We start from the raw sequence: 15,321 nt of genomic DNA, 5'->3' as shown, positions 1-15,321 counted from the left end.
AAACGGACTATACCCCATATGTGGTCAAAAACTTCTGCTTGGGCACATGGAAGGGCTAGAAAAGGAAAAAGTGCTATTTGCCTGTGATAGATTGTGAATGCCATGTCGCGTTTGAAGAGCCCCTGACATGTAAAAACAGCAGAAACACCCCACAAGTGACCTCATTTTGGAAACTAGACCCCTCAAGATATTCTTCTAGTGGTGTAGTGAGTATTTTAAACCCCAAGGTGCTTCACAGAATTTTATAACATTGAGACGTGGAAATATGACATTTTTTGTGGTAAAAATGTAATTTTTGTATTTGTTGCAAATTTCTCAGGTACACAAGGGTTAATAGGTTAAACTAGACCCCACAGTTTATTGCGCAATTTCTCCCGAACGCAGCGCTTCCCCATATGTTGTCAGAAATTACTGTTAGGCCACACCTCACTGCTGAGAAGGAAGGAGCGCTTTTTGGCTTTTGGAGCACAGATTTTGCTAGAATAGTTTCTGGGCGACATCTGCGAAGACCCAAAAGTGCCAGAACAGCAAGAAATGTTTTTCACGGATGCCACGTGTGCCCTACTTGACCTACGGTGCTGAACTCATGTCCATGTTTTCCCAGCAGCACAGATGACAAGGGCCAATACAAGTCTATGAGTCCGTGCTGTCCATGTGCCGTCCATGTGCCGTCCATGTGCCGTCCATGTGCTGTCTGTGTGCCATACGTGTGCCGTCCGTGTTAAACATGGAAAGTATATGAGAAGCTTTGTAATTTCATTTCCATTATCCATACCGGAAAAACACGGATGGCACATGGCTGGATCACTGATTGAAAACACTGGTGACACTGATATCGGTGTAAAATGTACGTGTTTTATATGGACACTTTGAATTTTGCCTAGGGCCCCAATTTGTCTAAAACCGTCCCTGCATACAAGCCAGGCTTTTTTCCTGGAGAATTGCAAATCTGCCTGTCTAGTACACATATATTGTGTGCCCATACAGTGTAGAGCCCCCATATATTGTAGCACCCCCATACATTGTGCCCATCTCGTGTTTCTTGCGATACACACCATAAATTAAGTGCCTTCTCCCCATTATAATAATGTCAAACATGTGGCCACTTACTGTGGTTTAGGCACAGTGAGGCTCAGAAGGATTGTGGCATTTGGATTTGGGAGTGCAGAATTCACTGGATTTTATTTGAGGAGGCAGGAGACAAGTCGCTTTTCCAGAGTATTTGTTCTACCAGTAACATGAGAACCCCTATATTTCCAGTGACAGATGATGCATCTTTGTGGGGGCTATTTTTTTGTGGGATAAATTAGGGGTTTTGTTGGTAATATTTTGGAGTATGTAATACTTTTCAATCGCTTCCAGTGTAAGACGGGAACACATTCTTGTGTCCTACGCTGAGCACTTACCTCTGGATTTCCGTATAATTCCTACATAAATGCGATTCAGATTAAATCCCCAACGGAACTACCCACCATGAAGCAGATGGAGACACTTTGTACTCCATTTGGCATCTGCTTTTTAGTCATGCACAGATCTGTGGTCACCCACACTTGTGCGCTAAAAAGACACCTAAAATGATGGGACACTGCTGGAACACTGACAAGTCCAAAGTGATTTCATCTGTCTCATAAGTGAGTGGTTCATCAAGGGGTTTTGTCTGAATCGCCGTTTTAGGGAATTTACTAGGAAACCCAGATGCAAGTGCTCAGCGGAGAGCGCAGGATATTTGTGAGCCGAGCCTTATTCTGATTTTTGGGATGTAGAATGAACAAATAGACAGCAGTAGAAGATTAGTTCTTATTTTTATTTTTGCGTGGTTCACTGTGCGGTATAAGTGATAAGGTGGACTTATTATTCAGGTTGATGCGATTACAGTATTACCAGATTTATATTTTTTTTAACCCCTTTACCTCCAAGGGTGGTTTGCACGTTAATGACCAGGCCAATTTTTACAATTCTGACCACTGTCCCTTTATGAGGTTATAACTCTGGAACGCTTCAACGGATCCCCGTGATTCTGACAATGTTTTCTCATAACATATTGTATTTCATGAAAGTGGTAAAATTTTTTTGATATTACCTGCGTTTATTTGTGAAAAAAATGGAAATTTGGTGAAAATTTTGAAAATTTAGCAATTTTCCAAATTTGAATTTTTATGCAATTAAATCACAGAGATATGTCACACAAAATACTTAATAAGTAACATTTCCCACATGTCTACTTTACATCAGCACAATTTTGGAACCAAAATTTTTTTTTGTTAGAGAGTTATAAGGGTTAAAAGTTGACCTGCAATTTCTCATTTTTACAACACCATTTTTTTTTAGGGACTACATCTCATTTGAAGTCATTTTGAGGGGTCTATATGATAGAAAATAACCAAGTGTGACAACATTCTAAAAACTGCACCCCTCAAGGTGCTCAAAACCACATTTAAGAAGTTTATTAACCCTTCAGGTGTTTCACAGGAATTTTTGGAATGTTTAAATAAAAATGAACATTTAACTTTTCTTCACAAAAAAATTACTTCAGCTCCAATTTGTTTTATTTTACCAAGGGTAACAGGAGAAAATGGACCCAAAATGTTGTTGTACAATTTGTCCTGAGTACGACGATACCCCATATGTGGGGGTAAACCACTGTTTGGGCGCATGGGAGAGTTCAGAAGGGAAGGAGTGCCGTTTGACTTTTCAATGCAAAATTGACAGGAATTGAGATGGGGCGCCATGTTGCGTTTGGAGAGCCACTGATGTGCCTAAACATTGAAACCTCCCACAAGTGACACCATTTTGGAAAGTAGACTACCTAAGGAACTCATCTAGATGTGTTGTGAGAGCTTTGAACCCCCAAGTGTTTCACTAAAGTTTATAACGCAGAGCCGTGAAAATAAAAAATATTTTTTTTCCACAAAAATTATTTTTAGCCCCCAGTTTTGTATTTTTCCAAGGGTAGCAGTTGAAATTAGACCCCAAAAGTTGTTGTCCAATTTGTCCTGAGTACGCTGATACCCCATATGTGGGGGGAACCACCGTTTGAGCGCATGGCAGAGCTCGGAAGGGAAGGAGCGTCATTTGGAATGCAGACTTAGATGGATTGGTCTGCAGGCGTCACATTGCGCTTGCAGAGCCCCTAGTATACCTAAACAGTAGAAACCCCCCACAAGTGACCCCATATTGGAAACTAGACCCCCTAAGGAACTCATCTAGATGTGTTGTGAGAGCTTTGAACCCCCAAGTGTTTCACTACAGTTAATAACGCAGAGCCGTGAAAATAAAAATTCTTTTTTTCCCCACAAAAATTATTTTTTAGCCCCCAGTTTTGTATTTTCCCAAGGGTAACAGGAGAAATTGGACCACAAAAGTTGTTGTCCAATGTGTCCTGAGCACGCTGATACCCCATATGTTGGGGTAAACTCCTTTTTGCGAGCACGGGAGAGCTCGGAAGGGAAGGAGCACTGTTTTACTTTTTCAACGCAGAATTGGCTGGAATTGAGATCGGACACTATGTCGCGTTTGGAGAGCCCCTGATGTGCCTAAACAGTGGAATTTATTATAATTATAACTGAAACCCTAATCCAAACACATCCCTAACCCTAATCCCAATGGTAACCCTAACCACACCCTTAACCCTGACACACCCCTAACCCTAATCCCAACCATATTTCCAACCATAAATGTAATCCAAACCCTAACCCTAACTTTAGCCCCAACCCTAACCCTAACTTTAGCCCGAACCCTAACTGTAGCCTTAACCTTAGCCCCAACCCTAACCCTAACCCTAGCCCTAACCCTAGCCTTAACCCTAGCCCTAGCCCTAACCCTAACCCTAGCCCTAACCCTAATGGGAAAATGGAAATAAATACATTTTTAAAATTTTTTAATTTTTCGCTAACTAAGGGGGTGATGCAGGGGGGTTTGATTTACTTTTATAGCGTTTTTTTAGCGGATTTTTATGATTGGCAGCCATCACACACTGAAAGACGATTTTATTGCAATAAACTATTTTTTGCGTTACCACATTTTGAGAGCTATAATGTTTCCATATTTTGGTCCACAGAGTCATGTGAGGTCTTGTTTTTTTGCGGGACGAGTTGACGTTTTTATTGATAACATTTTCGGGCATGTGACATTTTTTGATCGCTTTTTATTCCGATTTTTGTGAGGCAGAATGAACAAAAACCAGCTATTCATGAATTTCTTTTGGGGGAGGCGTTTATACCGTTCTGCGTTTGGTAAAATTGATAAAGCAGTTTTATTCTTCGGGTCAGTATGATTACAGCGATACCTCATTTATATCATTTTTTTATGTTTTGGCGCTTTTATACGATAAAAACTATTTTATAGAAAAAATAATTAGTTTTGCATCGCTTTATTCTGTGGACTATAACTTTTTTATTTTTTCTTTGATGACGCTGTATTGCAGCTCGTTTTTTGCAGGACAAGATGAAGTTTTCAGCGGTACCATGTTTATTTATATCCGTCTTTTTGATCGCGTGTTATTCCACTTTTTGTTTGGCGGTATGATAATAAAGCGTTGTTTTTTGCCTCAGGTTTTTTTTTTTTTTTTTTTACGGTGTTCACTGAAGGGGTTAACTAGTGGGACAGTTTTATAGGTCGGGTCGTTAAGGATGCGGCGATACTAAATATGTGTACTTTTATTGTTTTTTTTTGTTTAGATAAAGAAATGTACCGTATTTATAGGAATTTTGGGGGGAATTTTTTTTAACTTTTTTTACACATGTGAATATTTTTTTTTTACACTATAACATTGCCCCAGGGGGGGGGGGGGCATCATGTTATAGTGTAAGATCGCTGATCTGACACTTTGCTGTGCACTGTGTCAGATCGGCGATCTGACGTGCACAGCTCGAGGCTTCCTGGCGCCTGCTCTGAGCAGGCACTGTGAAGCCACCTCCCTGTAGGACCCGGATGCCGTGGCCATTTTGGATCCGGGCCTGCTGCAGGGAGGAGGAGGTAAGAGACCCTCGGAGCAACGCGATCACATCGCGTTGCTCTGGGGGTCTCAGGGAAGCCCGCAGGGAGCCCCCTCCCTGCGCGATGCTTCCCTATACCGCTGGAACAGTGAGATCGTGTTTGATCGCAGTGTGCCGGGGGTTATTGTGCCGGGGGTGGTCCGTGACCGCTCCTGGCACATAGTGCCAGATGTCAGCTGCGATAGTCAGCTGACACCCGGCCACGATCGGCCGCGCTCCCCCCGTGAGCGCGGCCGTTCGCATATGACGTACTATCCCGTCGGTGGTCATACGGGCCCACCCAACTTGACGGGATAGTACGTCCAATGTCAGAAAGGTGTTAAGCATTTGCTACTATCACACAGTAAAAATGCTTGTCTATAAAAAGTTGTTTTTTTTGTCGCCATAGTCTGAAAGCTGTAACTTTCTTATTTTTTGGCAAACAGAATTGTACGATGGCTTATCTTTTGTTGGATGAGTTGCAGATTTTTTTCCATTTTGGTGCACATAATATTTTATTGTTTTTTATTCCGATTTTTCAGACACAGAAGGTACAAAACCAGCAATTCAGTTAAAGTACGCCTGCGCAGGAGCCGCGACAGGAAGCAAGGAAGAGGACGTAATCGCATGAAGATGGAAGGCGCCAGACCCGGACCACGACACCTATCGGACCGGACCGCAGCGGACCGCCCCCCCAGGTGAGTATAATCTAACTTTTTTTCCTCATCTTTCAGGTTACATCGGGGGCTCTCTACAGCATTCCAGAATGCTGTAGATAAGCTCCTGATGGCGGTGGCCGAAGTTTATATACGAAAAAGTAGGTGACAGATTCCCTTTAATCAGCTCCGATTGGATGCAAAACTGTCCAGGGCCTATACTGCAGGGTGTCAGCTATCATGTAGAGATGACACCAGCGGGAATCACCGCCATCGGGTGGCACTATTCCTTTATTCCCCATCGCCCTTTTAAAACACTGATGAGTGAACATGAACAAGTACCCTTACCTGTTGACTGCTGTACTTTTCTCTGATGAGACTGGTGTACTAAATTTGAAATTCCCTGAAAAAAATGGATGTATAATTCAGCTAAAAAGTGGAAAATCTCATGAGTTCACATGTATGCAATCTCACTACACCCAGCATGACTGCCAGCAGGTTGAGGTGAGCAGTGTAAGATCTCAGCAGCAGGGCAGAGGGACACTCAGGAATTGCCAGGCAAGGTGGGTGAAAAATTAGTTTTAACTTATCACCATTCCAACATGAATTCTAAAACTAAGTGCTCTGGCCTCAGAAATCTGTAAAACAATGCATGTAGCTTATATTGTGAAATTTAGAGAATCGCCTACTTTAAAATACAATTTGATAGTGCAGAAGACAATACAAGCCAAGTATAGACATTATAAACACAACTAAGCAAATGCCATTGTCATAAGCAACCAAAAGGAAGAAATACTAGATACTTTCAAATACTGACATATGTAAAACAATACAGTGGGAGGGAAGCCAGAGAGGTGAATAGATAAAAGACAGGCAAAAAGCTCTCTCTCCCCTGAAGTATGTGTTTACCTTTACTACACTTAGCTTGTATTATCTTTTGAGCAAAGTTTATGAAGTGTTTTTTCATGGGAATCTGTCAGTAGGATCAACCCTCCTACAGTAAGTCGTCTATACTGATACCTTGATATCTGTGATCCGATGTCTTATTCCAGAGAAATCCACATTTTTCTTATACAGTATGTTAACAAACTGTTCCAGGCTATGGACACAAATCTGCATGAGGATCTGACTCCAGGGTTTACCGTATATTAAATAACAGGAGGTGTTATCAGTAATGTGTAATGGCCGCTCTCTGGTCTCCTGAGCTCACTGCAGAGCTGTGTGTGATTATAACTGACACATCTGAAGGTTCTTCTCAGCTTCGATCACACAGGCAGACAGGGTTGCAATACAGCAGAGCTGTGAGAGCTGCAGCAAATGTGTTTGTAAGAAGACAAAGTTCCGATCTACTGTTGTTTGTTAGTTACATGTCTCACAATGGTAATGCCTACTTTTATTAAAAATAAGCTTTGGAGGCAAATTCTCATACAGATCAAAGTCCGGCCCATGGTTCTGGACAGCTCATTCACATACTGTATAAAAAAAACATGGATTTCACTGAGATAAAACATCAGATTTCAGATATCAAATTATCACTTTACTCAGTTACTTATTACCTACTTGTTCATTTAGATGGCTTAGGAGAGTTGATCCTACAGACAGATTCCCTTTAAAAAGTATCTAATAAACGTTAATTTTTAAAGGCAATCTTAGTGATAGCTAAGTATGTTATTACAACAAGGAGCATAGCCTAGATCGCAAAACATGTTAATAACACTTTACCACTCAAGATAATCAGATTGTTTCTAGAGATACGCATATTTTCTGACATTCGTATTGAGTTGGACTAGATTAATTAAGGAAAGAAAAAAAAGACCTGAACCAAATCGATTTGTCACAATTCAAAAGGCTCCAAAGCCTCCAATTGCACTGAAAAGAGATTCATTTCACTCTGAAGTTTCCTACAACTGTATCCAAGCCACTTAAAGTTTTTTAATGCAAACAAAACCTTGGTAACGACCAGACGTAGTTTTGTTTTTGCATCTTCGTTTCCTGTTTCCCTTCTTCCCAGAGCCATAACTTTTTTATTTTTTGATCAAAATGGCCATGTGAAGGCTGTTTTTTTGCTGGACGAGTTGTACTTTTGAGCAATACCATTGGTTTTATCATATTGTGTACTGGAAAATAAGAAAAAAAATTCCAAATGTGATGAAATTGCAAAAAAGTGCAATCCCACAGTTGTTTTTTGTTTTTTTTTAACATATTAAATGTTAAAACTGATTTGCCAATATGATTCTCCATGTCATTACGCGTTCATAGACACCAAACATGTATAGGTTATTTTTTATTTAAGTGGTGAAAAAAAATTCTGGAGTTTCGACTTTTTTTCTCGTTACGCTGTTTACCGATCGGGTTAATTATTTTTTTATATTGATAGATCGGGCGATTATGAACGCAGCGATACGTGTATACAGGTGCTTCTCACAAAATTAGAATATCATCAAAAAGTAAATTTATTTCTGTACTTCAATACAAAAAGTGAAACATATATTATATAGAGTCATTACAGAGTGATCCATTTCAAGTGTTTATTTCTGTTAATGTTGATGATTATGGCTTACAGCCAATGAAACCCCAAAAGTCGTTATCTCAGTAAATTAGAATACTTTATAACACCAGCTTGAAAAATGATTTTAAAATCCAAAATGTCAGCCTACTGAAATGTATGTTTAGTAAATGTACTCAATACTTGGTCTGGGCTCCATTTGCATCAATTACTGCATCAATGCAGAGTGACATGGAAGCAATCAGCCTGTGGCACTGCTGAGGTGTTATGGAAGCCCAGGTTGCTTTGATAGCAGCCTTCAGCTCGTCTGCATTATTGGATCTGGTGTCTCTCATCTTCCTCTTGACAATACCCCATAGATCCTCTCTGGGTCTAAGGTCAGGCGAGTTTGCTGGCCAATCAAGCCCAGTGATACTGTTAACCAGGTATTGGTACTTTTGGCAGTGTGGAAAGGTGCCAAGTCCTGCTGGAGAATGATATTTCCATCTCGACAAAGCTTGTCGGCAGAGGGAAGCATGAAGTGCTGTAACATTTCCTGATATAAAGCAATGACTTTGGTTCTTGAAGCAATGACTTCAGCAGCAGTCCACTCCTCGAGAAGCTCCCACAATTTTTTGAATGTTTTTTTTCTGAATAATCCTTTCAAGGCTGCTGTTATTCCAGTTGCTTGTTCACCTTTTTCTACCACACTTTTTCCTTCCGCTCAACTTTCCATTAATATGCTTGCACACAGCACTCAGTGAACAGCTAGTTCTTTAGCAATGACCTTTTGTGGCTTACCCTCCTTGTGGAGTGTGTCAATGACTGCCTTCTGGACATCTGTCAAGTCAGCAGTCTTCCCCGTGATTGTGGAGCCTACTGAAACAGACTAATTGACATATTTAAAAGCCTTTGCAGGTGTTTTTTTTAATCAATAATTCTAATTTACTGAGATAACGACTTTTGGGCTTTCATTGGCTGTAAGCCATAATCATCAACATTAACAGAAATAAACACTTGAAAGAGATCACTCTGTTTGTAATAACTCTATATAAGAGTTTCACTTTTTTTTTTATTGAAGAACTGAAATAAATTAACTTTTTGATGATATTCTAATTTTGTGAGAAGCAGCTGTATTTGATTATTTTTTATTGTTTTATTTTGAATGGGGGGGAAGGGGGGTGATTTGAACTTTTATATTTTTTAATTTTTTTATTATTTTTAACAACTTTTTTTTTACTTTTTGCATGCTTCAATAGTCTCCATGGGAGACTAAAAGCTGCAGTACTTTGATCGGCTCTGCTACATACAGGCAATGATCAGATCGCCTGTATGCAGCAGAAATGCTCACTTGCTATGAATGCCGACCACCGAGAGGCGCTCATAGCAATCTGGCTATGACAACCATAGAGGTCTGCAGGAGACTTCTTGTTGTCATGCCGACCCATTGGTGACCCCCGATCATTTGACGGGGCCACCGATGGGTGGGTTTAGTGATGTGCATCTGGTAAGCGCAAGTTAAATGCCGCCGTCACAGATTGACAGTGGTATTTAACTAGTTAACAGCCGCAAGTGGATTGCGATTCCTGTTATGATCCTTAGTGGCTGAGGATCACAGAACTGACTAGCTAAGTTACTGAACATAGAACGAGCTCTAGGGAGGTGGTAACTGGACTGACCGCAATACTGATCCTAAACAAACACACTAAAGGTAGCCGGTGAACGTGCCTGAATTCCTAGACGTCTCGACGCAGCCTGAGAAACTAGCTACCCCTAGAGAGAAGAAAGTAAGACCTCACTTGCCTCAGAGAAATAACCCCAAAGATATAGAAAGCCTTCAACAAATAATAACGGTGAGGTAAGGGGAAAATACAAACGTAGAAATGAAACAGATTCAGCAAATGAGGCCCGCTAATACTAGATAGCAGAAGACAGATAGGAAACTGTGCGGTCAGTAGAAAACCCTATACAAAATATCCACGCTGAGAATTGAAGAACCCCCGCACCAACTAACGGTGTGAGGGGAGAAACTCAGCCCCCTAGAGCTACCAGCAAGCGAGGAAATCACATATTAGCAAGCTGGACAAGGACTGATAATAAACCAAGAAACATATTGAACACTGATGATCAAAAAATGAACAAACAGAAACTTAGCTTCTCTTGGAGAGACTGATAATGAAGGTAGTCAGGAGAGATCAAAATAGCACTGAATACATTGACAGCAGGCAACAACTGAAAGTCCAGGAGAGCTAAATAGGAAACCAACCAGCAGATAATGAGACAGCTGATCCCAGCCACAAACCTGCAGAATGACAAAAAGAGCCACCAGAGGGAGCCCAAAGATAGCACTCACACAGTACCACTTGTGACCACAAGAGGGAGCCCAAAAACAGAGTTCACAACAGTACCCCTCCCTTGAGGAGGGGTCACCGAACCCTCATCAAAACCCCCAGGGCGATCAGGATGAGCAACATGGAAGGCATGAACCAAATCGGCCGCATGAACATCAGAGGCGACAACCCAGGAATTATCCTCCTGACCATAGCCCTTCCACTTAACCAAATACTGAAGCCTCTGTCTAGAAATACGAGAATCCAAGATCTTCTCAACCACGTACTCCAATTCGCCCTCAACCAGCACCGGAGCAGGGGGCTCAACAGAAGGAACCACAGGCACCACATACCTCCGCAACAAAGACCTATGGAACACATTATGAATGGCAAACGACGCTGGGAGGTCCAAACGAAATGACACAGGGTTAAGGATTTCCAAAATCTTATAAGGACCGATGAAGCGAGGCTTGAATTTAGGAGAGGAGACCTTCATAGGAACATACCGAGAAGACAGCCATACCAAATCCCCAACACGAAGTCGGGGACCCACACCACGACGGCGGTTGGCAAAGCGCTGAGCCTTCTCCTGTGACAACTTCAAATTGTCCACCACATGGTTCCAAATCTGCTGCAACCTATCCACCACAGAATCCACCCCAGGACAGTCAGACGGCTCCACCTGACCCGAGGAAAAACGAGGATGAAAGCCAGAATTACAAAAAAAAAGGCGAAACCAAAGTAGCAGAACTAGCCCGATTATTAAGGGCAAACTCGGCCAATGGCAAAAAAGTAACCCAATCATCCTGATCAGCAGAAACAAAACATCTTAAATAAGTTTCCAAGGTCTGATTAGTTCGCTCGGTTTGGCCATTCGTCTGAGGATGGAAGGCAGATGAAAAAGATAAATCAATGCCCATCTTAGCACAAAAGATCCGCCAAAATCTGGACACAAACTGGGATCCTCTGTCAGACACAATATTTTCAGGGATGCCGTGCAAGCGAACCACATTCTGAAAAAATAGAGGAACCAAATCGGACGAGGAAGGCAACTTAGGCAAGGGCACCAAATGGACCATTTTAGAAAAACTATCACACACCACCCAGATGACAGACATTCTCTGAGAGACTGGAAGATCCGAAATAAAATCTATGGAAATGTGCGTCCAAGGCCTCTTCGGGACAGGCAAAGGCAAAAGTAAACCGCTGGCACGAGAACAGCAAGGCTTAGCCCGAGCACAAATCCCACAGGACTGCACAAAGGAACGCACATCCCGTGACAAGGAAGGCCACCAGAAGGATCTAGCCACCAAATCCCTGGTACCAAAAATCCCAGGATGACCTGCCAACACCGAAGAATGAACCTCAGAAATAACTCTGCTGGTCCATCTATCTGGGACAAACAGTCTCTCTGGTGGGCAACGGTCAGGTCTATCCATCTGAAATTCCTGCAGCACTCGTCGCAAATCTGGGGAAATGGCAGACAAAATCACTCCCTCTCTGAGGATACCAGCCGGCTCTGAAACTCCCGGAGAGTCAGGCACAAAACTCCTAGAAAGAGCATCAGCCTTCACGTTCTTCGAACCAGGCAGGTATGAGACCACGAAGTTGAAACGGGAGAAAAACAACGACCAACGAGCCTGTCTAGGATTCAGCCGCTTGGCAGACTCGAGATAAATCAGATTTTTGTGATCAGTCAAGACCACCACACGATGCTTAGCTCCCTCGAGCCAATGTCGCCACTCCTCAAATGCCCACTTCATAGCCAACAACTCCCGATTACCAACATCATAATTCCGCTCGGCAGGCAAAAACTTTCTTGAAAAGAAAGCACAAGGCTTCATCACAGAGCAATCAGAGCTTCTCTGCGACAAAACAGCCCCTGCTCCAATCTCAGAAGCATCAACCTCGAGCTGAAAAGGAAGAGAGATATAAGGCTGACATAAAACTGGAGCCGAAGAAAACCGGCGCTTCAGCTCCTGAAAGGCTTCCACGGCCGCAGGAGACCAATTAGTCACATCAGAACCCTTCTTGGTCAAATCCGTCAAGGGTTTAACCACGCCAGAAAAATTAGCAATGAAGCGACGGTAAAAATTAGCAAAACCCAAGAACTTCTGAAGACTCTTAACAGATGTAGGCCGAGTCCAGTCATGAATAGCCTGGACCTTGACTGGGTCCATCTCAATAGTAGAAGGAGAAAAAATAAAGCCCAAAAAGGAAACCTTCTGTACTCCGAAGAGACATTTTGAGCCCTTCACAAATAAGGCATTAGCAGGCAGGACCTGAAATACCATCCTGACCTGCTTCACATGAGACTCCCAATCCTCAGAAAAGACCAAAATGTCATCCAGATACACAATCATAAATTTATCCAGAAATTCTCGGAAGATGTCATGCATGAAGGACTGAAACACAGAAGGAGCATTAGAGAGTCCAAAAGGCATCACCAAGTACTCAAAATGGCCTTCGGGCGTATTAAATGCTGTTTTCCATTCATCCCCCTGCTTAATACGCACAAGGTTATACGCACCACGAAGATCTATCTTGGTGAACCAACTGGACCCCTTAATCCGAGCAAACAGATCAGACAATAATGGCAAAGGATACTGAAATTTGACCGTGATTTTATTTAGAAGACGATAATCTATACAAGGTCTCAGAGAACCATCCTTCTTGGCCACAAAAAAGAATCCTGCACCAAGAGGGGATGAGGACGGCCGAATATGTCCCTTCTCCAAAGACTCCTTTATATAACTCCGCATAGCGGCATGTTCTGGTACAGACAAATTAAAAAGTCGTCCCTTAGGGAACTTACTACCAGGAATCAAATTTATAGCACAATCACAATCCCTATGAGGAGGTAGGGTACCGGATCTGGGCTCATCAAATACATCCTGGTAGTCTGACAAAAACTCAGGGACCTCAGAAGGAGTGGAAGAAGCAATTGACACCAAAGGAGCATCGCCATGAATCCCCTTGGCAACCCCAACTTGACACAGACATAGCTTTCCAATCCAGAACTGGATTATGGGCCTGCAGCCATGGCAGACCCAAAACGACAACTGTTATGGTTTCCAATGGCAAGGAAACATCAGAAGCATAGAATAAACGGACAAGCTCTCGGGTGATGGAAACTAGAGCTGACCGCGATGCTAAACCTACACACCACACTAGAAGTAGCCAGGGGGCATTCCTGCGCTGTCTCTAGATGCCGCGCGCCAGCCGGAGAACTAACTACCCCTGGTAGAAGAAAACACAGTCCTGGCTTGCCTCCAGAGAATGTCCCCACAGGAGATAGCAGCCCCCCACATATAATAACGGTGAGAGCAGATGAAAAGACACACGTAGTATGAAAGCAGATTTAGCACAGAGAGGCCCGCTAACTAAATAGCAGAAAGATACAACAGAGGACTTCGCAGTCAGCTGCAAAACCCTTCAAAACACCATCCTGAAATTACCTTAACTCATGTGACAACTCATGACACCGGAGTGGTAATTTCAGCCCAACAAGAGCTTCCAGCTGCAGAGATTCACATAAGTGCAAACTGGACAAAACATACAAAAATAGACTTAAGGACTAAAGTGTCCAACTTAGCTGAGCAGAAAACTGGGAGCAGGAACATGCAACAGAATCACTCTGGATACATTGATGGCCAGCATTAGAATGACTGAGGAGCAAGGTTAAATAGGATACTCCCACATCCTGATAGGAACAGGTGAACTGAGAAGGCAAAGCTTGCAGGACACCAGTACCACAAGAGACCACCGGGGGAGCCCACAAACCGAATCACAACAGTACCCCCCCCTTAAGGAGGGGGCACCGAACCCTCACAAGAACCACCAGGGCGATCTGGATGAGCCCTATGAAAGGCACGGACCAAATCAGAAGCATGAACATCAGAAGCTGTAACCCAAGAATTATCCTCTTGACCGTAGCCCTTCCATTTCACCAGATATTGAAGTCTCCGTCTGGAAACACGGGAGTCCAAGATTTTCTCCACCACGTACTCCAATTCACCCTCAACCAGCACAGGAGCAGGAGGCTCAACAGAAGGCACAAGTGGTACCTCATACCTCCGCAATAATGACCGATGGAAGACATTATGGATAGCAAAGGATGCTGGGAGGTCCAAACGAAAAGACACAGGGTTAAGAATTTCCAAAATCTTATAAGGACCGATGAACCGAGGCTTAAACTTAGGAGAAGAGACCCTCATAGGGACAAAACGGGAGGACAACCACACCAAGTCCCCAACACGAAGACGAGGACCAACACGATGATGGCGATTAGCAAAACGTTGAGTCCTCTCCTGGGACAACTCCAAATTGTCCACCACCTGCCCCCAAATACGATGCAACCTATCCACCATGGTATCCACTCCAGGACAATCCGAAGACTCCACCTGACCAGATGAAAAACGAGGATGGAACCCTGAATTGCAAAAGAAAGGGGAGACCAAAGTGGCAGAACTGGCCCGATTATTAAGGGCAAACTCAGCCAACGGCAAAAAGGAGACCCAGTCATCCTGATCAGCAGACACGAAACACCTCAAATAAGTCTCCAAGGTCTGATTAGTACGTTCCGTCTGGCCATTTGTCTGGGGATGAAATGCAGACGAAAAAGACAAATCAATGCCCATCCTGGCACAAAACGCCCGCCAAAATCTGGACACAAACTGGGATCCCCTGTCGGAAACGATATTCTCCGGAATACCATGCAGCCGAACCACATTCTGAAAAAACAGGGGCACCAACTCAGATGAGGAAGGCAGCTTGGGCAAGGGCACCAAATGAACCATCTTAGAAAAGCGGTCACACACCACCCAAATGACGGACATCTTCTGAGAAACAGGGAGATCAGAAATAAAATCCATAGA

The sequence above is a fragment of the Ranitomeya variabilis genome, chromosome 5 (genome assembly GCF_051348905.1).
Source record: "Ranitomeya variabilis isolate aRanVar5 chromosome 5, aRanVar5.hap1, whole genome shotgun sequence".
Lineage (NCBI taxonomy): Eukaryota > Metazoa > Chordata > Amphibia > Anura > Dendrobatidae > Ranitomeya > Ranitomeya variabilis.
Note: the sequence above shows the minus strand (reverse complement) of the source record.